The sequence below is a fragment of the Petaurus breviceps genome, unplaced genomic scaffold (assembly GCF_028583685.1).
Source record: "Petaurus breviceps papuanus isolate PSGF00001 unplaced genomic scaffold, PetGlider_PUasm1.0 98, whole genome shotgun sequence".
Taxonomy (NCBI): Eukaryota; Metazoa; Chordata; class Mammalia; order Diprotodontia; family Petauridae; genus Petaurus; species Petaurus breviceps.
In genome coordinates, this window is record NW_027187460.1 from 60,458,658 (window position 1) to 60,481,513 (window position 22,856).

Sequence of the window (22,856 nt, forward strand, 5' to 3'; positions counted from 1 at the left end):
GCCTGATGCGCTAAGAAGGGGAATCACATGACCAAAGTCACATAGTCAGTAGGGCAGGAGTGGGACTTGAACTCAGATCTTCATGACTCCAAGGGCAACTGTCTATCCACCAGGCCACAGTTGCCTCCCAGGTACCTTCCTGGGCACTTTGGAGGGATAAAAATGATTAAAGATGATCTTTGCTTCCAACCAGAGAAAGTTAGGCAGATCTCTTATCAGCCAGGAATCCCACATATCTGAAAGCCTTATTACCTTCATTGACACAAGTCACAGAACACCTGGGCCAGTTGTGAGTCATTGTGCTTGTACCTTTTGGAAGATAAACATTCTAGCATGAAGAACCTTGGGGCAAAATAACTGGTCAAACTTCTGTTGCCAACATTCCACTCCCATCTACAACCATTCTAAAACCGTGATCACAAAATTTATCTACCTGCTTAACTCAAATGACTTGCTTTTCTAGTTTAGTAACACATGGGCACAGCTTAGAGCTTGTTGTCCCATGGGACTGCTTCAGAGATCCCAAGCTTGGACGTTCCACACTCTGATTGCAGCCTCCTGGCCTCAGCCTCAGCCTTGACCCCATGATCCAATCACTTTTAGGATTTGGCAGAATTCTGGAAATCCAAGTGGGAAGAAGCCATCTGTATATTCCAGTCCAGTCACTGGCCTACTGGGTTCAAACATGATACTCCACCTCTCAATCTCCATGCCTTTTCACTAGCTCTTCTTACCCATGCCCAGAATACTCTGACCTTTCAGCTCTGCCTCCTGGCTTCTTTCCCCTCCTTCAAGAATCCCACTGAAAATTTTCCAGCTGTCCCCTGTTCTCTGCTATTCCAGCTTAACAAGCATGGTGACCTTAGTGTAAATGACGGTAGATGTTGATGTGATCTTCTAGGGTTTGAGGATTTGGGAAACCAGACCCGAACCGATTCCTCAGGGGAGCTCAAAAGCACAACCACCCCATGCCTCCATTAGGAGTCATGCTAGTAGGAGTACAAGTTCGAACTGAAAATATTTTGGTTCCATCACTTACCACCCTATTCCTCTCCCTCCCTGCCAACACACACACACACACGCACGCACACACACACACCCCTGTGATCAGTGAGAGGGCTGATCATTAAACCAACATGTTTTAGCCCTTACGCTGAGATAACATTCTATCTGCTTTGAATACTTCTATATTGTATGTGCCTAGTTCTTTACAGGCTGTCCCTCCGAGTAAGTGAGCTCCTTGAGAGCAGGGGCTGTATTTTTACCTTTCATTTTATCCCTAGTGCTCATTCCAATGCCTGGCAGGCACATAGTAGGTGCTTAATAAATGGTAATTATTGATTGGCTAACTTCAAGATTTATCTATAATAATAATGATGATGATGATGGTTATATAAGTGTTATGTACCTAATAACACTTATTGAATAAATGAATGAAATGCCTTGACTCTGGTATAAATTGTGTTAGAACGGAAAGAACTCATGGCCGGTAGAGATTAGCACCTTGTTTGTTTTCTGGAAGTGTCACTGTTTCTCAGTTCTAAGCATGTAGGATATGATCTTTGCTGGGCTCTCTCTACCACTGAGTGTTCCCTTGAGCTGTTGAAAAGGTTGGGAATACATGTTGAAGAATGCTGTCCACCTCCAGAGGGAGAGCTGATGAATTCTGAGTGCAGACTAACGCATACTTTTTTCACTTTCTTTATTTTTCTCCCTTTTTTGTCTGTGTTTTCTTATGCAACATAGCTAATGTGGAAATATGTGTATAATTGATCTCTAATTGTTTGCCTTCTCAAAGAGGGGGAAGGGTAGGAGGGAGGGAGAGAATCTGCAACTGAAAATTTTTTAAAAGAATATTAAAATTTTTTTACATGTAATTGGGAAACATTTCATGAGATAAATAAACATATATTGGGAGAAAAAAAGTTTGGGAATAGTCTTGTGATGCGGTTAATTCAGGACCTATGGTGTCCACCAAGAGTTCACCCAGTGAAGAGTCTTGACCTTAAGGCTTAAAGTCTTGACTAACTTTTCAAGCTTTACTAGTTTTATTTCAAATCTCTAAGACCTACTGCTTCAAATCAGAACCATGGATTTTGCATTTTGCTTGATAGTGTCTGTTACCATGACAACAATCTTCAGAAAATTCTATTTTTTTTAACAATTGTTAATAGGAATAAAGGAGCCAGAGGTATAATTACTCCATTCCTATTCAATTCCATTCAGTTGCAGCTGGCAGTCACATTTTTTTTCCACAGAGAAAAAAAGACATATATGTATATTTTTTAAACTGGGTATTACTTTTCTAGTTAGGATTATTTGAGAGGATTAAGAAAATCTACTTAGTCCAGAAAGCACTGGGGATAAAATTCACATATAATGAATATATTGGATTAAAAATCCGAGTTTATTTTTAATATTTAGTGACCAGAAATGTCATAACTGTATTTCAAGTAACCACAGGGGGGAAAATGCTATTGTTTGGTGGAATAATTTTCAAAGAGAGACTTAGAGGATTTCTAGTCTAGTGTGCTAAAAACCGTGAGAACCGTAACATTTGTGGTCATAAATCATACACTGAAAATAAGGGAAAAAATTGTTTGGTACAAACCCCAGAGGTGAGAGGGCTCAAGTGGCCTTTGAAAATAGGACTTCTGATTGAAGCTTCTTTTCCTCTGGGGCATGGAGTCCCTGGGAACCAGCAGAAACAATCACCGTGTCAATTATTTTCTAAGTGGCCCTATTGTAATATGCTCTATTTACTGGGTTTCAACCACAGCATTGTTTCATTCGCTTTTATCTATTATCCTTTTCTGAGATAAGTCAGAGCAGAGTGAGTGTGCGTGAATGAGTGCCATATGTAAGGGCTGCCCAAGGCATATACATGCATTAAGAGGAGGGAGTTCCATTCAGGTGCTCTGTTACTTCCTGTGGTGACTTCATTATGATAGAAAGAGCTGTGGTGGGGAATGGAGAATGGCCCCATAGGCATTTCTGGAAAAGGATCTGATTCTGTTGAGAAAGTTAGGAAGACCTGTGTGAACCCATGAGGAATGAAAAGAGCAGGTTCTCTGGACTATAGTCATAGTGATTACCCTGATAGACAGGAGAACACTAAAAAGGCAGCTGAACTCAGGTTAATTACAGTGACCAACTTAGTCTTGGTGAAAAGATAATGAAACATACCTGCTTTTTGTTTGTTTGTTTGTTTTTGCTTTTTGGAGAGGGAAAGGTAGGGCAATTAGGGTTAAGTGACTTGCCCAAGGTCACACAGCTAGTTTTGTGTAAAGTGTCTGAGGCTAGATTTGAACTCAGGTACTCCTGATTCCAGGGCCTGTGCTCTTATTCACTGCACCACCTAGCCACCCCCGCCTACTTTCTTTCTAGAGGTGGAGGAGTGGGGTAGATAAGTGAGGGGCATAAGTGCGTTATATACTTTCAGACACAACAATTTCTGTTGCTTTTGTAATAATCATGACAGCTTACATTTACATAGTGTTTACTATGTGCTAAGCACTTTATTATCTCACTTGAATCTCACAACAACCCTTTGAGGTAGCTACTATTATTATCCCCATTTTACAGAGGAGGGAACTGAGGCAAACCAGCACTATGCTAAGGTCTTCATAATTATTGTTGTTCAGTCATTTCAGTTGTATCTGACTCTCCATCACTTCATTTTGGACTTCTTTGGGCAAAGAGACTGAGTGGTTTGTCATTTCCTTGTCCAGCTCATTTTACAGATGAGGAAACTGATGCAAACAAGCTTAAGTGACTTGCCCAAGGTCACACAGCTAGCAAGTGTCTAAGGCCAGATTTGAACTCAGCTTCCAAGTCCAGTGGTATATACACTGTGCCACCTAATAATTATCTCATAATTATTATCTCATTTGAATCTCACAACCTTTTGAGGTAGCTGCTATTATTATTTACATTTTACAGATGAGGAAACTGAGGCAAACAGAAGTTGTGTGAGAAATACACTTGTGGGGATCACAGGACTTCCATGGCAAGGTCAGGGAGTGAGCCTGGACAAGCTTCTACTGCCCACTGCTTCCCTGGGAGCCCTTAGGAAGATCCACATGATGTACTCCTTAAGGCAACAAACCCCTTCTCACTCAAAGAACTCAGAAACAGAGTGTGCAGGGGAAGGTGTTTATTACTCTTCTGGCAAGGAAGCTGGTGTGGTGCTCACTAGAAACACAATCGCACTGACACAGAAGCAGGCTTAAGGTTATGTATACAGTTCTGTCCTTCCTGGTAGACTTAGGGTTAGTCAAATTCCTCACTTTATTTCCCAATATTCCCACTTTATATGCAGACTATATTGGCGTGGTAGTGAGGATGCTTGTGACCAGGCATGACCTAGTCTAAAGTCCGTGCTATTTCCTACACCCCCATCTTTCTAGTTCCCTCTGGCCATTGTCTTAGTTCCAGGAAGGTCATTGCCTTAGTAAAAATAAGATACGGGAGCTTTCCCAGAGCTGTTGATTATCTTCCAATAACTTTTGTGGGAGCAAAACAAGATACCATAATATCCCCTCTTACATTAAGTGACTTGCCCAGGGTTACATAGCTAGTAAGCATCTGAGGCTGGATTTGAACTCAGGTCACTTCAGGTGGAGTGCTCTATCTACTTTGCCACCTAGATTTACACAGGAAGGTTCAGTGTGTATGTGTGCACACACGCAGCATGCGCCAAAAGCAGCAATAAAACTTTCTAAACTGTTTTATTGATGTCTTTTGTCTTCAATAAAACTTTTTTAAAAGGCCAAGTTAGCTCCAGATGTTATGTACTTTCCCATAAAGTGAAATCCTGTGTGCAAAGAAGCCTCCCTGGGGGAGACCTGTCAGTAGATTAGGATTCAATCAGTTGCCTCTGTTAGAGTCTAAATAGATCCTAAAGAGAGAAGCATTGCTTTCCTATCTGTGAGAAGACAAAGGGTGGCATCTCTGTATTCCCACAGCATCAGCTCTTGTTGAGGAAAGTCCTGATGGAGATTGTTGGTGGGTCTTTCAGCTAGAAACTCTTCTCCACTTGTCTATATTGTGCTGCAGTGCTGCTTGGCTGCTAAGGCAGTGAGGAAATCTCGTAAAGGAAAGATTGAAAGTGAGCTTGCCTCAGAGTAGAAATCACACAAGAAGGTCAAAGAAATCACTCCATTTAGGTGAGTACTGCCCTGTATTTCTTCTGCTTATTCTGGATTCTAGAAAGGCTTTATTGAAATGTTAATCAATCTTTCTCTGTCTGGGTCTCTCTCTCTCTGTCTTGGTCTGTCTGTCTGTCTGTCTCTGTCTCTCTCTGTCTCTCTGTCTCTCTGTCTCTTTCTGTCTCTGTCTCTGTCTGTCTGTCTCTCTCTCTCTGTCTCTCTGTCTCTCTCTCTGTCTCTCTCTGTCTCTCTCTCTCTGTCTCTGTCTCTCTCTCTGTCTCTGTCTCTGTCTCTCACACACACACACACAAGATTGCTATATTCCACCCCCACCCCCCATTCTTTTTTAGCAGGTAGGCAATGTCTGTGTGAAGGTAGACCTTGGGCACTACTTCATGAGTTTTCTAGGGAGTCTCTGCTGTCCTTGGTGGCAGTGCTCTCAGAGCCACTAGTGAGACTTTATTTAGAAGCAGAATGGAATCAATTATGAAGTGTGAATTGTTTCTAAAGAGAAAGCCCAATGACCTCATTTCCAGGGTAATTTAATTATCATTAAGGGTTCTCTTTAATGAACCATAAAGACTTTTGTATCAGACCTGAGTATTTGAGAGCAATGAAAATGTCATTGAATGTTTTTGTTTTAATTTGCTTTTATTGAAAAGGTTTAGGTAAAAGTAAATGAAATTTTATGTGGGTTTTGGGGTGAGGGAAAAGGGGAGTTATTCCTTACCTGATGTTTTAATAGTTGTCAAGAAATCACTATGCAATTACACTGACACATTATGGACACACACATACACACACACAGAGTACATATCGATGTTATATAAAGACAAAGTGTGCACTCAGGCAGAATCTTCAGAAGCATCAGCCCAGCCTGGAGAGAAGACAGTCATATACCTCCAAGGGTCCTTCATTAATATTTTTCCCATTCCTACTACTCAGGGTCCATTTGGCCTTCTGTCTGCCTCTATCTCATCAAATTACTTTTGCATACTCCAATCTTGAATAAAGCCCGAGAATATTAGAAGTTCATTTCAGGGGCGGCTAGGTAGCACAGTGAATAGAGCACCAGCCCTGGAGTCAGGAGGACCTGAGTTCAAATCTGGCCTCAGACACTTAACACAAAAAAAACTAGCCGTGTGACCTTGGGCAAGTTACTTAATCCCAATTGCCCTCCAAAAAAAAAATATAAATATAAGTTCATTTCAGGAGCCTTGCTTCAAGATAGCTACTCCCCAGGCAACATTAAAGTCAACTCTTCTCTACTGGGACATTCTTCTGAAATGGTTACAGTTGTGGTGAGTAGAAGTACAGAGTAGGTGCTTAATAAGTGTTGATTGATTGATTGATCTAAGAGGACAATGCTTGGATCAAGCAATTAGTACCAAAGACTTTTTGTTGTTTTGTAGTTGATTGAACAGCAACCTTTGCTTTAGAATCTTCCATCTGCTTAGCATTGAATTTGGAGTCAAAATATCTGGATTCAAATCCTGATTCTGCCACTTACCACCTATGTAATCTTGAGTAAGATCACTTGCCCACTTTTGTTTCCTCATCTATAAAATGAGACTACTTGACTAGATTAGACATTTAAGGTCACAGACAGCTCTAAATCTCATGATCCTTGAATCTCATTTCACATCCTCAATCGTCAAAAACCTTTTATTAAGTGCCTGCTATATACCATTAAGTGCTGGAGATACAAATAAGAGAAGAGAAAGCCTCCTTGCCCTCAAGAAGCTTACCATCTAATGGAGAAAAACAAAACACAAAAAGGGAGAACCAAAGGAAAAACAATACCCAAAAAAGGAGTCATCAGTATGATGTTTCCTGAGTCAAACCAAGCATGTGGCTGGTGGGAAATGAAGAGTTGGAAATTCTGAACCCTCTGCAGAGGCTTTGGGAGTCTTTTTTCTCCATCTCCTAGCTCTCCAATCAGAGGGGGGAAGCACTGAAGCAATCTCCATGAAAATGAGATCCCTAATGATGAGCTTATCCCGGGAGAAGCTGCAGAGCAGTTGGTGGGAAATGAAGTTTCAAAGAACCATAATCTATGGCCACTTATTTAAGGAGACTTTCTGATAGATGATCTCTAAGTCAGGTTTCTCCTGATAGCTTTATAGATTTCATTTCTGTAGCACTTCTCCATTACCGATAGCTACAGCACTTTTGGACTTCTTGGTCTCCATTATGCCCCCTCAGCAGGTCCCTCCCCCACCCTTTTCAGCATTTTTTGTGTTCTCCCCTCATTAGATCGGAAGCTCCTTGAGGACAAGAACTCTATTTTTATTTGTGTCCCCAGCACTGCCTGGCACATAGTAAATGCTCAATAAATGTTTATTGACCCATTGACTTTAAGATTTACAAGTTCTTTCCTTCTGCTGCGAGGAAAGTAGGACACGTTATTATTTATCCTCATTTATAGGCAAGAAAACTGCAACTCAAAGAAGTTCTATAACTCTCTAAAGGACACAAAGCTAATAAGTGTCGAAACTTGGATTCAAAACCATGTCTCCTGACTCCAAGGCTACTCTTCTCTCAACCACACTATTCTATCTTTAAGGATGACTTTGATTAGAGAATACTAACCATTGCTATTTAACTATATAACTATAGTTCATTGTCTCAATTTATCCTCAGAACACCCCATGAGGTAGGTAATAAGCCTCATCATGCCCATTTTACTAATGAGAAATTTGAGGTTTAGAAAGGTTAAGGGACCTATACAAGGCTACACAGGGAATAAGGAGTAGTGACAGCTTTCAAACTTAGGTCTTTAGACTATAGTTCAAGGACTGCTAGCCAGCAATGGCTCTCCGAGATGGTGGCATTGGCATGTACTGGGTGTAATTCTTGTCTTGTTTTAATTGTTTGCTCCAAATCTGCCACTCAGTGTAGTGGTATACAGTGTACCCGGACTTAGGCATGCTGCTTGTCAGATGCACTTTCCCTGAAGCCCAAATAGGAAATGGGGGGGAGGGGTGGTCATTACAGGACCAAGTCAGAAATCAGTAAGATTGATTCAGAACCTATCTCAGATGTAACATTTGAGTGGGGAGAGAAATAGGAAAGAGTGGTAGAGAGTTGATTCTGAGTGACCTTAACCTGATAGCAAGGGAGTGAGTGGCTCTTGTATCTTTTTGTTTAACCTACAGAAAATCTGTGCCAGAAGGTTTCTCTGTACTTATTAATGGTCTAAATGGGAGAGAGAGAGAGCTCCAGGGCATTTCCCATTAACGACCCATTTTTGGTAGATGAAAAAGAACCAAAGAGAAACACAAGTATGGGGTCAGAAAGGTCCTGTTTTAGCCCCCAAAGACCAAGACTGAGCCTCCAAGATGAGAATCTACGTGTGGCCGACTCTCCGAGTCTGCCCTGTGTTTTATTCCTTAACTCGGTGTATTATAGAGGTCTGGATGTTGGTAATATGTATCTATACACACAAAGTATCATTGACTAAGATGCTTTTCAGTTATGAAAACAACACATTGACATATTGTTGGTGTCCAACTTTCAAGAGTTTATTTTAGGTGTCTTTTTCTTATAAAACAAAGATTCTTAACAGAGTCTCTGCCAGGTGGTTTTAGCTCTGATATTGAGAGCTCACTATAAAGCGGTCCATGGATCGTAACCATTGCAAGATACATCCAAAGCCTTCTCTGGAAGGAGATGAAGGCAGGGACCATATCTTAGGGAGACTCTATATCTCTCTAGCCAGTACTCTGGAAACAATGACCATTGGAGAGAAGAGGCCAGAGAAGGGAGTCACGGATGACCAGTTGGAGTCAGTGAGATCTGGGGTTCATGTCATTGACCAATTGAGGACTACCACCATGACCAGCTCAGTGCTTCTAACATTGCTGTGCTCCCGCCTTCTCTCATTTCCTTTCCCAAAAGAACTAAGAGTCTGCTTTTTGACTGTCTAGTCTCTCTCCTCAACCCAGATTTCCTGACACTTGGGACTACCCTACCAGATGAACACCTTCCTGAAAACCTCTGTATCCAAGCTTAACTCCTATGTCCTATTTGGCAAGAACCCAGCTCTCTGCCAGGTGGCACAGTGGATAGGATGCCAGACTTAGAATCAGGAAGACCAGAGTTTAAACCTTGCCTCAGACACTTACTAGATGTGTGACCCTGGGCAAAACATTTAACCTCTGTCTGTCTCAATTTCCATGTCTTTAAAATGATAATAGTAACACCTAATTCATGGAGTTGTTAGGAAGATCAAGTGAGGTAACACACATTAAGCATTTTGTAAACCTTCAAACACTATATAAATGCTATCCTACTTATTATTACTGCTTAATCTGATTTTAGCTAAGGGAATATCTACATTTTAATTCAGAGTTTTAACCCAAGCATAAAGGAATGAGGAAATTTCAAGATTCTAAAAGACCAACAGAGGAGAGATTTGGGGAGGGGGAACTTTAACTGGTACAACTCAAATCATTCCCACTTTTTTGTTGTTGTTCAGTCCTTTCATTTTTGTCTGACTCTTCATGATCCCATTTGGGGTTTTCTTGGCAAAGATACCAGAGTGGTTCACTATTTCCTTCTCTAGCTCATTTGACTAATGAGAAAACTGTGGCAAATAGGATTAAGCGACTTGCCCAGGGTCACACAACTAGCTAATTTCTGAGACTAGATTTGAGCCCTCTTTGCCTGAGTTTCCTCATGTGTAAAATAAGGTGGAGAAGGAAATGGCAAAGCACTCCAATATCTTTGCCAAGAAAACCCCAAAAGGGATCGGTCACAAAGAGTCAGAAGGGAATTCCTACTCCTCCTTTAATGTCCAGGTCAAAGTTCATAAGCCCTTCTCACCCAATGTTTATTCATTTAACCAATCAAAATATGCTAATTTAGCTCATAATTATAGTCCAGATTGAACTCTATGGCCTCTAACCTCCTAAATAATTTTTAAAATCTCATTTATATAGGAGAGGGAGGGAGAGAAAGAGAACAGTCCCTTACCCTAATAATAGTAATAAAAGTAGTAGCTAGCATTTATATGGCCTCAAAGGTTTGCATAGCACTTTGCCAATAATAATCAGTCAGTAAACACGTATTAAGCACCTAGTGTGTTCTAGGCACTATATAGAACTCTGGGGAGTACAAAGAAAGACAAAAGGCAGCCTGTGCTCTCATAGAGCTCACAATCTAATGGGAGAAAGAACATGCAACAGCTCTGTAGAAACAAGTTATAGATGGGCTAAATTGGTGATAATCAGCAGAGAGGAGATGGTAGCATTAAGGGTTATCAGGAAAGGCTTCCTGCAGAAGGCAGGATTTGAGCTGGGACTTAAAGGCAAACAGGAGGCCAATCTGTCTCATTTTATCCTCTCAGTAACTCTGTGAGTTATGTAGATGCTATGATTATCCCAATTTTACGTGAGGAAACTGAGGCAGGCAGGTGAAGTGACTTTCCTTGTGCCATACAGTTAGTAAGTGTCTGATTGAAGTTTAAGTAGGATTTGAACTCAGGTCCTTGTGCTCTAGCCACTGAGCCATTTGCAAGTAACATAGCCAAAAATCTACCCTAGGTCTTCCGACTATGTTCAATCCCCTTTTCACTTTCACTGCACTGCTTTTATGCACACCACACACACATAACACACACATGCACATGCACGCACTCATGTGTATGTAGATAATATAAATGTGATGTGCATATGTACACGCACATGCCCACACACATGAATGTGTTTTACCTTTTATACACAGATACATATGTATATGTATATCCACACACATACATGCATGTGCAGTGTAATTTATAAATAATATATGCACATGCATGTGCACACATGCCCACACATGAATATGTATGTTTGCCTTTTACACACAAACATACATGCATGTGTATACACAATATATACATACATTTCCATATGCATATATAATATATAAACATACATATACGTGCATATGTGTACACATACATATGAATGTGTTTGTGTTTACCTTATAATCATTTACAGATTCTATGGTATATGCTGGTATATGTTTAACAACTGACTCTCAAGGAAAAAAAAAAGTATGCAAGACCCAAACTGAAATTTAATCTGTAGTATTAACATTTTTCTCTTCACTTTCTTAAATCTAGCAATCAACAAAACAATAAACTGATCCCTGATTTGTAGTGTTTGCTGATTTCTGAGTAAATTCAAAGAAAGCACATTTAAATTCTCTTCTGTGAGAGGGCTCTTGTAATAAAATAATTAAGTAAAACTAACAATACAATGACTTCATCTGAAATTGCATGCAGCATTCCACTCCTGTATCCCTGCCCACCTATTAAAATTTTTCTTAAAATTAACAGAAATTTATTTCCCATTCCTCCCATTCCCTTCCCAATGAGGAAATAAATTTCTTTTAATGTAATACATATATACATGTGATGCACACATGTACATACATGTATACCATATACATATACACACAGGTGTACACATATGAACAAACACATAGAAACTTAGGCAAAACAAATTGGCATATGCTATCTTGTATTGTTATTCAGTGCTTACATGTTTGTTCTTTTGACCAGATTGAGGTAGCTAGAAGGCCACAGATAAGGAGCTGAGCCTAGAGTCAGAAGACCTGAGTTCAAAGCTGACCTCAGACCTTTCTAGCTGTGTGACCCTGGGTAAGACATTTAATGTTTGTCTGCTGCAATTTCCTCATCTATGAAATGAGGGTGATAATAATATAAATGCATCTCTCTCCCAGGGTTGTGAGCATAAAAAAAGATTATATTTATAAAACATTGAACACAGTGCTTGGTATGTAGTAGGCACTTAATAAATTCTTGTTTCCTTCCTTCCAAAACTGAGCTCCTCATATCTTAGTACAGTGTGGGGAGTGCATAGCTATTGTTGAATCATTTTCAGTTGTGTCCGACTCTTTGTGCCCCCCATTTGGGGTTTTCTTGGCAAAGATACTAGATTGATTTACCATTTCTCTCTCCAGTTCATTTTACAGATGAGGAAACTGAGGCAAGCAGGGTTAAGTGACTTGCCCAGGGTCACACAGCTAGTAAGTGTCTGAGGTTGGATTTGAACTCAGGAAGACTCATCTTCCTGACTCCATTGCACCTCATAGCTGCCCTGTACCATAGTAGGTACTCAGTAATTACTTGTTTATTGAATAAGGGGGAAGTAGGAATCTTTTCTTGGTAGAGACATTACCCACCTCTCCCCTGTGTTCTCACAGACCTGATTGAACAGCCTCCAACTTTTTTTACCTCCCATATTTCTTTTATTTAGGTTAAGTTTTAATTGATTTTTCTTTTTATGAACATATTTCAACACACATTTTTATGGACACAATATGAGGGAGGAGGAAGCATCAACACGTGGTGATTCAATCCACACGTTATTGGTTCATTAATTTAAGATTAACTAAGTGCAAATTTAATATTCAAGTGTGCCTTATACTTGTAACTAAAGAAGACAATCTGATGGAAACCACTGAACCGTTTTAAAGCTAATACTTTCAGTGTTCTCAGTGCTTCAGTAATTTCAACTCTTTAGTTCAGCAAGCATCCTTGTGCAAGGCTCTGTCTGCTAGAAACCAGGATTGCAAGAACAAGACAAACGGTGCCTGCCGCTGCCCTTAGCTTACTGCCTAGTGGTGAGACACAATAGGGAAATGCTGGGTCACTCATCTGATAACAACTGGAGAGTTCCCTTCTTAGAGGAAGGAGCACTTGAATTGTTCCTTAAAGGAAAGATGAAGATCCTGATGGAGCAGGAGAAATGGGAAGGCTTGTGGGTGGAGTGCAAAGTTCAGGGGACACCTACTAGTCCAGTTTGGCTAGAATGAAGAGTGTGAAAAGAGGAGTAATGTGAAATAAAACTAGAAAGACACTGGGACCAGATTGTGGAGAGATTGATGAGCTTATAGTTTATCCTGAAGGTAATAAGGAGCCAGTGAGGATTTTAGAGGAAGGGACCAACATGGTCTGATCTATGCCTTATATGTAGTACAATTCTAATTTTATAGTACAATTCTAACTTCTTCCTGTGAAAAGTACTGGTCTTACAGGAACAAAATGACCAATATAAAAGAGAGGCATAATGTTTCTTTTTTTTTCCTTTTGTGAGATGGAATCTCCCGGGCTAGAAGTACAGTGACTATTCAGGGGTCCAATCCCACTGCTAACTGGCATTGAAGTTTTGACCCTCTTTGTTTCTAGCTTGGGCCCCTCTTTAGGCAGGCTGGTGACTCCTCACCCCTAACCCCACTCTCAGAGATTCACCATATTGGTACCTGATCAGCACAGCTCAGAACCAGAAACAGATGTAGAAATTCACCACCCTCAACCTCCTCAGCAGTAGGAACTGCAACGGGCACGGCCATGCCTGGCTTCTTATGCATTCATATTAAAGTTTTATGCCATGATTCATTCATAATGGAAATAATGAAGACAATTGGCAGACTTATCTCCTGTACTCATTTAAATATCTGATTAGTTGGTACATGTGTGTATGACAAGATAAGTAGATAAGTTATAATTAGATGTTATAAATGTATATTTTCAACTGGGGGTGGAAGTGACAAGCATTTATTAAGCTTCTACTATGTGTCAGCCACTATGCCAAGCTCTTTATAAATATTATCTCATTGGATAATTTATCATATTCTCTAGGAATCACATTAGTCCCGACCCATTCCATAAAATCAGAATTTTACAGTATAACTAGATGCATATGAGAATACATAGAAAGAGGCATACCTATATACATATAGATATGATATAATATAATTTAGGTTAATTTATCCAAGCAGAATAGAGTAATGGAAAGGGTTTTAGACTAAGGTATCTGGAGACCTAGATTCTTTTCTGTGCTCTTCAACTGATTCATTATATGACCTTGGCTTAGCCACTTTTCTTTTCTAAGCCTCAGTTTTCTCAATTATTCAATGAGTATCCAATAGTTTCTAAATCGCTCAACATGGAAATTCTCCTCCCTATTTTCTAGTAGGCATGAAACAACCCTTCCTTCTGGTTGGCTTATCTTTCTTCATGACTTACAAAATCTGCTGTCACAGTAACTGTGAAGGATCCTCATTATTACATGCAACACCCTTTGCGACCTCAAAGTTGGTGTGGCCCACGGGTCTTTTTTCAGGTTTCAGTGGGTCTAAGGGTCTCTGTGGCTACCCATGTGTCTATTTCTTGGAGTGTGGTTCTATGCAGACTTTCTTTGTCTGTTCCTCCAGTGAGAATGAATTTCTCTTAAGGGACAAACCCAACAGCCATCTCAAAATCAGAACCTCAATGATTAACATGGTGCCAAGGTGATGCTTATAGTTGCTGCTCCTCGCAGGAAAACCCTATCGATGTGGCAATGAAAGCCCAGATTGAGGATAATTTACACTCAGTCCAAGAAACTCATACCAGAGAATTCGTACCCTGTTCAGAGGCTTACCTGGGAAAGCCTGCCAAATTGACAATCAACAAAATTATGTTGGGTTAATTTTTTGGACAATATCCTACAAGCAGGAGAGAAGACTCTTATCTACTTATGAAAATGATTTATTTTTTTTAAAATGCTTATTATTAGTCCTTGGTTCTGACTCTCTCCATGACCTCTAGCAAAGGTCATCACAGGTAGATTCTGACATAAAAAGTACTGGGTTCCCTTGATCAACTTCAGGCCCAAAAGGATTTGTAAATTCTTCCTCTAAGATAGAAAACTCCACTAAATAGGTTTCCCTGGATGTGGTAGTGGAGAACTGAAGACATCTCAGGGGCAAACCAATTTATCACAGTGCAAAGTCCGAGTATGGTTTTTTTAGATGATGGTAGTCATACTCTAATTTTATTTGTTTATTGTTTTTTGGAGGGGGGAAGGCAAGGCAATTGGGGTTAAGTGAATTGCCCAAGGTCACACAGTTAGTTGTGTTAAGTGACTGAGGTCAGATTTGAACTCAGGTCCTCCTGACTCCAGGGCTGGTGGTCTGTTTGCTCTACCACTGTACCCCGTCCTCTAGTTTTAGACCACTCTAAAGACTTACACCAATTTTTCTTTTTTCTAACTTAAGCTGGTACTCTTCTATTTGACTCTCACATGAAGGTGCTCTACAAGAACTGGGGAAAATAGGATAATATGAAAGGTTTTGTTTTGTTAAAAAAAAAGTCTTTGTTTTCTATATTAATCTCTAGTGTGTTGTTTATAGTTTAGATTATAAGTGGAGGAGAGAAACGACTAGACTTTATTTTACATTCATTATGTTCGTTGCCCTGTTTATGTAACAAGCTTAGTAACTTGTTTGTATTGAGTGATGAATGAGACTAGTAGAGAAATGTGGGTACAATTGAGCAGGGGGGAAAAGGTGTGTCGAGGCTCAAGCACTGAATTCAGTATGGATAGACTAAGTTGAATCCTGTCTCTGATACTTACCAGCTGTGGGGATGAAACAGTACTGAGCTCAGAGTTGGTTAGAACTAATTCGAATCCTCCCTCTGATACTTGGTAGCTCTGTGATTGTGAAACTGAGCCTCAGTTTCCTTGTCTGTAAAATAAAGCACTGACTTGTGAGGAGAAAATGAAATAATGTGCATTATAAATTTAAATGCACCTGCCCTGAAATCAGAAGGACCTGAGTTCAAATTTGACCTCAGACACTTAACACAAAAACTAGCCACGTGAACTTGGGCAAGTCACTTAACCCCAATTGCCCTCCAAACCCCCCCCAAAAAAAACAAAAAAGCAAAAAAAAAAACTTTAATGCACTATTAAATACTAATAGCTAGCATTTATATATACCACATTAAAGTTTGTTTTTATCACATTTTTCCTCACAAAAACTCTGGGAGGTAGTTATTACTATCATCATCATCATCATCATCCCCATTTTATAGATGAAGAAACTGAAGCAGGCAGAGATTAAGTGGTTTGTCTACATTCACACAAGCTTATAAGTGTTTAAGTACAGATTTGACTTTCCTGACTCCCAGGTCTACCATGTTAGCCCACTAGCTGCCTCAATTAAATATCAGTTAATTGTCAGCCATTACTCTTAGTGAGTGAAGGGGAACAAAATAGCAGATTTAGAGTGTTGTAGTTCATGTATAAATTCCTCTCCAGGTTTTGCTCATTTCATTCTTCATCAGTTCCATTCAAATCTTCAAAACTGATCTTGCTGGGGAGTCGAGGCAAGGTGGGAGAGAGGAAAATGACTTCTGCCATGTTAAAGGTCTTCAACGACTAGATGAGTGTTGATTATGGGTATCTTGTAAGAGAGAATCTGTTTGGATCAAGATGGCCTTTCAGGTCTGTTCTATCTCTGACCTCCTGTGATTCTTCACTTCCCAGGGAATACAAGTATACAGAGACAATATAAAACACTACTCTAAATCCATTACTAATACTAGAATACTGCCTTCTGAAGTAGGTTGTCCCAGACAGAGGCTTCAGTTGTCCCAGTTATTTTGGATAAAGGCAGCTAGGTAGCTAAGTAGATAGAGTACTGAGTCTAGAGTCAGGAAAACCTGAGATAAAATCTGGCCCCACACATTAATTGTGTGACCTTGGGCAAGTCACTTAACCTCTATTTGCATTAATCTATTGGAGAAGGAAATAGCACACTACTCCAATATCTTTTTCTTTTTTGGAGGGCAATTGGGGTTAAGCGACTTGCCCAAGATCACACGGCTAGTAAGTGTTAAGTGTCTGAGGTTGGATTTGAATTCAGGTCCACCTGACTCCAGGGCCGATGCTCTATTTACTACACCACCTAGCCACCCCAACTACTTCAGTATCTTTGCCAAGAAAATGCCATGGACAGCATTGGCATGCTGTGTTCTGTGGGTCACAAAAAGCAAGACACAACTGAATAAACAATAAAACTTAGCTACAGAAGACACTAATGGCTGAACAAATTGCATATGAATGTGATGGAATACTATTGTGCTGTAAGAAATGAGGTAATTGATGACTTCAAGGAAACATGGAAAGACTTGCTTGAAGGTACACAGAGTGAAGCAAGCAGATCCAGAACAATTTATGCTATGGCATCAATATCGTTGGGGCAGCTGATTGATACAGTGATAGAACACTGGGCCTGGAATCAGGAAGACCTGAGTTCAAGTCTGCCTTTAGCCACTATCTAATTGTGTTCCCCTGAGTCAGTCATTTAACCCTGTTTACCTCCATTTCCTCATCTGTAAAATGAACGGGAGAAGGAGATGGCAAACCACTCCAGTATCTTTGCCAAGAAAACCCAAATGGGGTCACGAAAAGTCAGACACAGCTGAAGTGACTGAAGAACCATCGGTATTATCATTTCCTTGTAGACAACTGTCTTCTGAAGGAGTGAATGCCACTGGATAGGAAGTGGTAGGGAGAATGTGCCAGCTAACCACTATTCCCTTAGAACCCATGTTTATAAATACTGTCAGTGTCCTCTTCTTAACAGATCTTTTGTGTACGACATAAATAGAGAAAGCATCCTGGGAGGACACAGTGTTCTTTGGAGCAAGGCCCCTTTAACTCTGTCAATTTATCATTCTTATCCAACCACAAAAGAGGATTCACAGGAACAAAGCTCTTTACCCACAGGCCCTTTTGCTCACCTACTTGACCATCAGATCTCAGGAGAGTCATTTCTTGGGCAGAAGGAATTTAGAACTTCCCATCAAACCACTTAGCAAAGATTTGCTTTTTAATAAACTTAAACTTATGACAACCTCTACAGGACCTAAGACCTTTAGCATTCAGAGCAGGACCCCAACACTCATCAAGAAGACAGATAACCATTCAACTGACCACACTTCCAGGGCTACTCTGGTCCCATCCAAAACTCCTTGGTTTGGATCAGCTTGGCCTGAGGGCCTACTGGGAATAGCTCTTCCCTCTGAAGTTGGTCCCAGAATGATGGACAAGTTCGAGAAAGTCTTCAGGCACAGACACAAATACACAACAAGAGTACTCAGGATGCTCTGTCTTGATAGAAATAATTTTTAGTCCCCCTTTTAGTCCTCATCTCCATTCTTTCTACCCAGGTTTCTATTTGACTAGACCAGAATACAGATCTGGTTTGCTTTTTGACAGGCTTAAGTCATTGCTGGCAAGTGGTATGATGGATAGAGGACTGGAATTGAAATAAAAAAGACACGGGTCTGAGTCCTACTGATTCAGGCACTTACTAACTGTGTGATCTTGGGACAATCACATATATTCTCTCAGCCAGACTCAGTTTCCTCATCAATAAAATGGGAGCAGTACCTACAGGTACAAGTGTTACTTTTCTCACAGTTGTTATCAGATGAGATAATATGATATATACAGAGCATTTAAAGATGTTATAGTACTGTACAGATGTAATTTCATTTATATTATTTTCCATAATAATAAAAATAACTCACATTTGTGTAGTGCTTTAGGATTTGCAAAGCAACTTTCCTCCACTCTCTTTGTGAGGTAGGTAGCATAAGTACTATTATATCCATTTGCAGGTGAGCAGCCTGGGATTCAGAGACCTTAGATGACTTTATTACTGTCACACAGTGGTGAACCTGGCCTAGAACTGGGTGATGACAATTCTAGTGAAATGTCAGCTCTAGCTCAGTAAATCTGGGCTTCATCTAAAAAAGCCAGTCTAAGTAAGTTTTAATCCATCACTAGAAAGATGGCCATCAAATGACAAAGAGAGGAAGAGAGGGAGGGAGGAAAGGAAAAAAGAAAGGGAGGAAGAAAAGGAAGGGAGAGAAGGAGGGAGGAAGGAAAGAGTGAAGGGAGAAAAGGAGGGAGGAAGGAAAGGAGGGAAGGAGAGAGGGAGGAAGCTGTGGCTGTGTTCCAGGAGGCCTTGGACAGAAACCTAGAACCAGGAAAGCCAGAGTTATCCATGGACCTGAACCTAGAACCCTCCATGGTTGTAACTAAATAGTCCTTGAATAAAGGTTCTTGCTTTAGCACTTAGATCATGTGATGAAGGTGATACTCTAGAGTACTCAACCCCTCTTTCCCCCCTCCCACCCAGACACCATGATGTGGTAGAAGGGGGCTTTTGGACATGGAGGTGAGCCTAGTTTCCAATGACTCACAGCGGGACCTTGAAAATGCCACTTCATCTCTATGGGATTCAATCGCTTCATCTGTCAAATGAGGGGGTTCAATTAGGTGATCTCTGAGGGCCCTTCCAACTTTAATATGGCATGTATGATTCCATGTTCTTGAACACATGCTCTAACATCTGGTCTCATGAAGGGGCCATTAATACATGAGCCTTCTAGCCATTAACAGAGAGATCAGGGAGATAAATGAAGTCCTCCCATTTTCTATTAGCTATTTTCCATGCTCTGTAGCAAAAACATCCTGGTCAGTTGATGCTAGGCTAGAGGAATGATTGACAGTTCAGGGACAACATTTAGCACATAAGAGTGCTAGTGGGAAATGATCTTTCGTCTGCAAATGCACAAACATCTTGTGGCATCTGATGAACAATTTAGAAGCTTCAGGCAAAGGTCACTTGTGGCTCTCATCCCCACTCCTCCCTTCATACTTTTGTCTAGTTCTTTCTCTTACTCCATACTCTCACTTAAGCAGTTCAGTTTAATGATTTTCAAGCACATGCTTTGTACAAAACTACATGATTGATACTGGTAGAGTTGTATCACTTCATAGAGTCAGTGTGGTATAGAGGCCACTAGGGGCTGCTGGGATAGTGCTGGACCTGTCCTGAGTCCAAAAGTGACCTCAGTCACTAGCTGTGTTGACTTTGGGCAAGTCACTTAGCTGATGTCTGCCTCTGTTTCCCCATCTGTAAAAATGAGGTTGATAGTAATAGCGCCTGTCTCCTGGGTTGTTGTGAGGATAAAATGAGATGTTTATGAAATTCTTTGCAAAACCATGAAGTGTTATATAAATGATAGCTATGGTTTTGAATTCAGATCTTACCTCTGGTCCTTAATTAGACTTTGAGCGGGTCATTTAAATTTCCTCATCTTCCCTATGTATAAAATAATATATCACCCATCTTGTGGGGATTGCTATGAGGAACAAATGAGATAATGTTTCTCAAGCACTTTGCAAACCTGAAAACATCACATAAGTGATCTCATGGGGAGGAAGCACATGATCTATGTCTCTTGAGAGGCAGTATGGTACAACAGGTAGGGCAGTGGGTCGGCCAGGAAGACGTCCCTTGGAATCCTTTCATGTATTTACTATGTGACCCTAAGAGAGGCCCTGGAAAATTAACTCAATAACTCTGCCTCAGTTTCCTCATCTATAAAATGGGGGTGATGATAGCACTTATCCTGGGTTTGTTTTGAGGATAAAATGAAATAATGTATAAAACACTTTGTAAACCTTAAAGGATTATCTTGGTAGCAATGTTGTTTTTTTCATTTTTAATCTGTAATGGATACATCATACCTACAAATAAATCACTGATACAAAATAAATCAATAAAAAAACATGAGTAACAACCAAGTGCTTTTAGAAGTCCAAGGATGGAAAATCATTTTGGCTTAAGGGAGGGGAGAATGAATCAGGAAAGACTTTGTGGAAAAGTTGGTATTTGAGATTGATCATGGATGACAGGTAGTAATTCAAAAGGCAGAGACCTATGTGAGGGCAGTCCAAGTGTAGGAATGGATGTTAACAGAAGGAAAGGGGTAGAAGGGTGGTCTGAGCTGAATGGAACATAGAACACTTCAGAGGCATAAGGTTGGACAAAGCAAGTAGGGTCTAAAATGAAATCTGACTATATACAAAAGGAGTTAATTAAGTTTTATGCAGAATAGGGACCTGATCAGATGTGTGGATGAGGAAGCTGATTCTGACCTTCCCACTTCTCCTCACATATGACATCCCACTCCTTCACTCTGGACCTTTTCGTGGGCTTCCCCCCTGCCCAAGCCTGGAAGGCTCTCCCTTCTCATCTCCCCTCCTGTCTTCCCAAGTGGATCCTTCAAGACCCAATACAAATTCTACTTTCTGCAGGATGCCTTTTCTTGGCTCTGTAATGTTAATAAGATGTAAAGATCTTCTCTGTCCATTAATAGGCCTATTTGACCACATGTGGTCACAGGAGCCCTGTTGCCAGGTCTAAAGGTACACAGGTATGTTAATCATGGATGTCTTGCTGCTTTCACAACTGTGATACATCCTGAGTCAAATAGAGCCCATTGGGGGAGGAACTTGCCTAGGGAGGAGCTTGCTTAGTAGGAGGCTTGCTTACAGGGAGGCTTGCTTAGGGGGAGGCTTGCTTGCAGGGAGGCTTATTTAGGGGGAGGCTTGCTTGCAGGGAGGCTTTCACACCTTGGCACTGAATCAAGAGGGTGGTGACGCCTTCTGGTTCTGAACCCACTATATATACTTGGAGGCTGGTATTTTACTTTGGGGGCTTGCTTGTGAGAAGGACCTTCTGGTTCCCTGAACAAGGACTCTGAGTAGCTGTTTGTTAAGAACCTCGGACTGCTCAGATATCGGTGCTCTCCCGGTCTGGTGGTGTATGTAGGCGACTGCATTATTGTTTAGACAACTGGAGCCCTGTCTATCGGATTCTTTCTTGGACCACTTATCTGTCTGTTAATTAAAGTACCCCTTTAAACTTTAAACTTCACCCCATTTAAAGCTGTCTTTCCTTTAGAAAAGCAGATCACAGACCTATGCTAGCAGCTCACCCTGTGTGCTTGTGTGATTGCTGACAGTCTCTCACTCTCATCCCCCAGCCTCTGAGATTACCATCTATTTACACTGTTTTATTTGTATGTACAGTTATTATACACACAGTATACTCATATTTGTGTACATATTTATTTGCATATCATTTGCATGTTTTCTCCCCAATTAGAATATCATCTTCTTATAGGCTGGGACTATGTTTTTGCCTTTCTTATATGCCCAGTGTTAAGCACAATGACCAGCACATAGTAAGTATGTAATTGTTGACTGGCTGACTAATTAAGTAATCTACCAGAATAAAGTTATCACACCTCTTGACTCTTAAATAATCTGCCAGAATTAAGTTATCATACTTCTTAACCTCATCAATAGGATTTCACGTAAGGCAGGTCCATCTAGGCCCCTATCCAAAGGATTTAATTACTAAAGAAATTCAGTAGGAAGTATTGTCATCCATAATAATAATAGTGCTGTGTGTATAATAACTATGCTTGTGTACCGATGGGAAAATCCTCTAGGCCCCAGAATACCCAACCCATGTATAAATCAGTGATGTCAAACTCCAGATAGAAAACAGATTTGGGGTGGGGGGAACATGTTGACTTAGAAAACTGCAGATTAATATTATCTTCATTTTTGGGGGGCAGCTAGGGGCACAGTGGATAGTGTACTGGGTCTGAAATCAGGAAGACTCATCTTCCTCAGTTCAAATCTAGCCCCAGATATTTACTAGTCGTGTGACTCTAGGCAAGTCACTTAACCTTGTTTACCTCAGTTTACTTCATCTATCAAATGAACTGGAGAAGGAAATAATAAACCACTCAAGTATCTTTGCCAAGAAAATCCCAAATGTGGTCAATGAAGAGCCAGGCACAACCAAACATCATGTTTTATTATATATTTATTTAGTTAGTTAAATATTTCCCAATTAGATTTTAGTCTGGTTCAGGAAAGCACTAGGGAGTGTTTTTATGGCTTGTACTGTGTGTGTTTGACACCTCTGCTCTGAATCACCTCATGGCTTCTGGGGGTACCCTTTGGGGGGAAGGTGTAATGTAATACC

The 22,856-nt window shown here is 40.5% G+C and overlaps 1 protein-coding gene across 6 annotated transcripts in view; it reads left to right on the forward strand.

The window, feature by feature from the left end:
* The window catches only part of NCALD (neurocalcin delta), a 586,363-nt gene that overhangs the window by 521,388 nt on the left and 42,119 nt on the right, over positions 1-22,856 (forward strand). The window contains exon 1 of one of the 6 annotated variants that reach the window (XM_069081046.1): positions 5,059-5,168. The exons of the other annotated variants lie outside the window; for them this stretch is intronic. The gene's annotated coding sequence lies outside the window, so the exon portion shown is untranslated. Of the gene's footprint in view, positions 1-5,058; positions 5,169-22,856 lie in introns of those variants that run through there. 6 annotated transcript variants of the gene reach the window in all.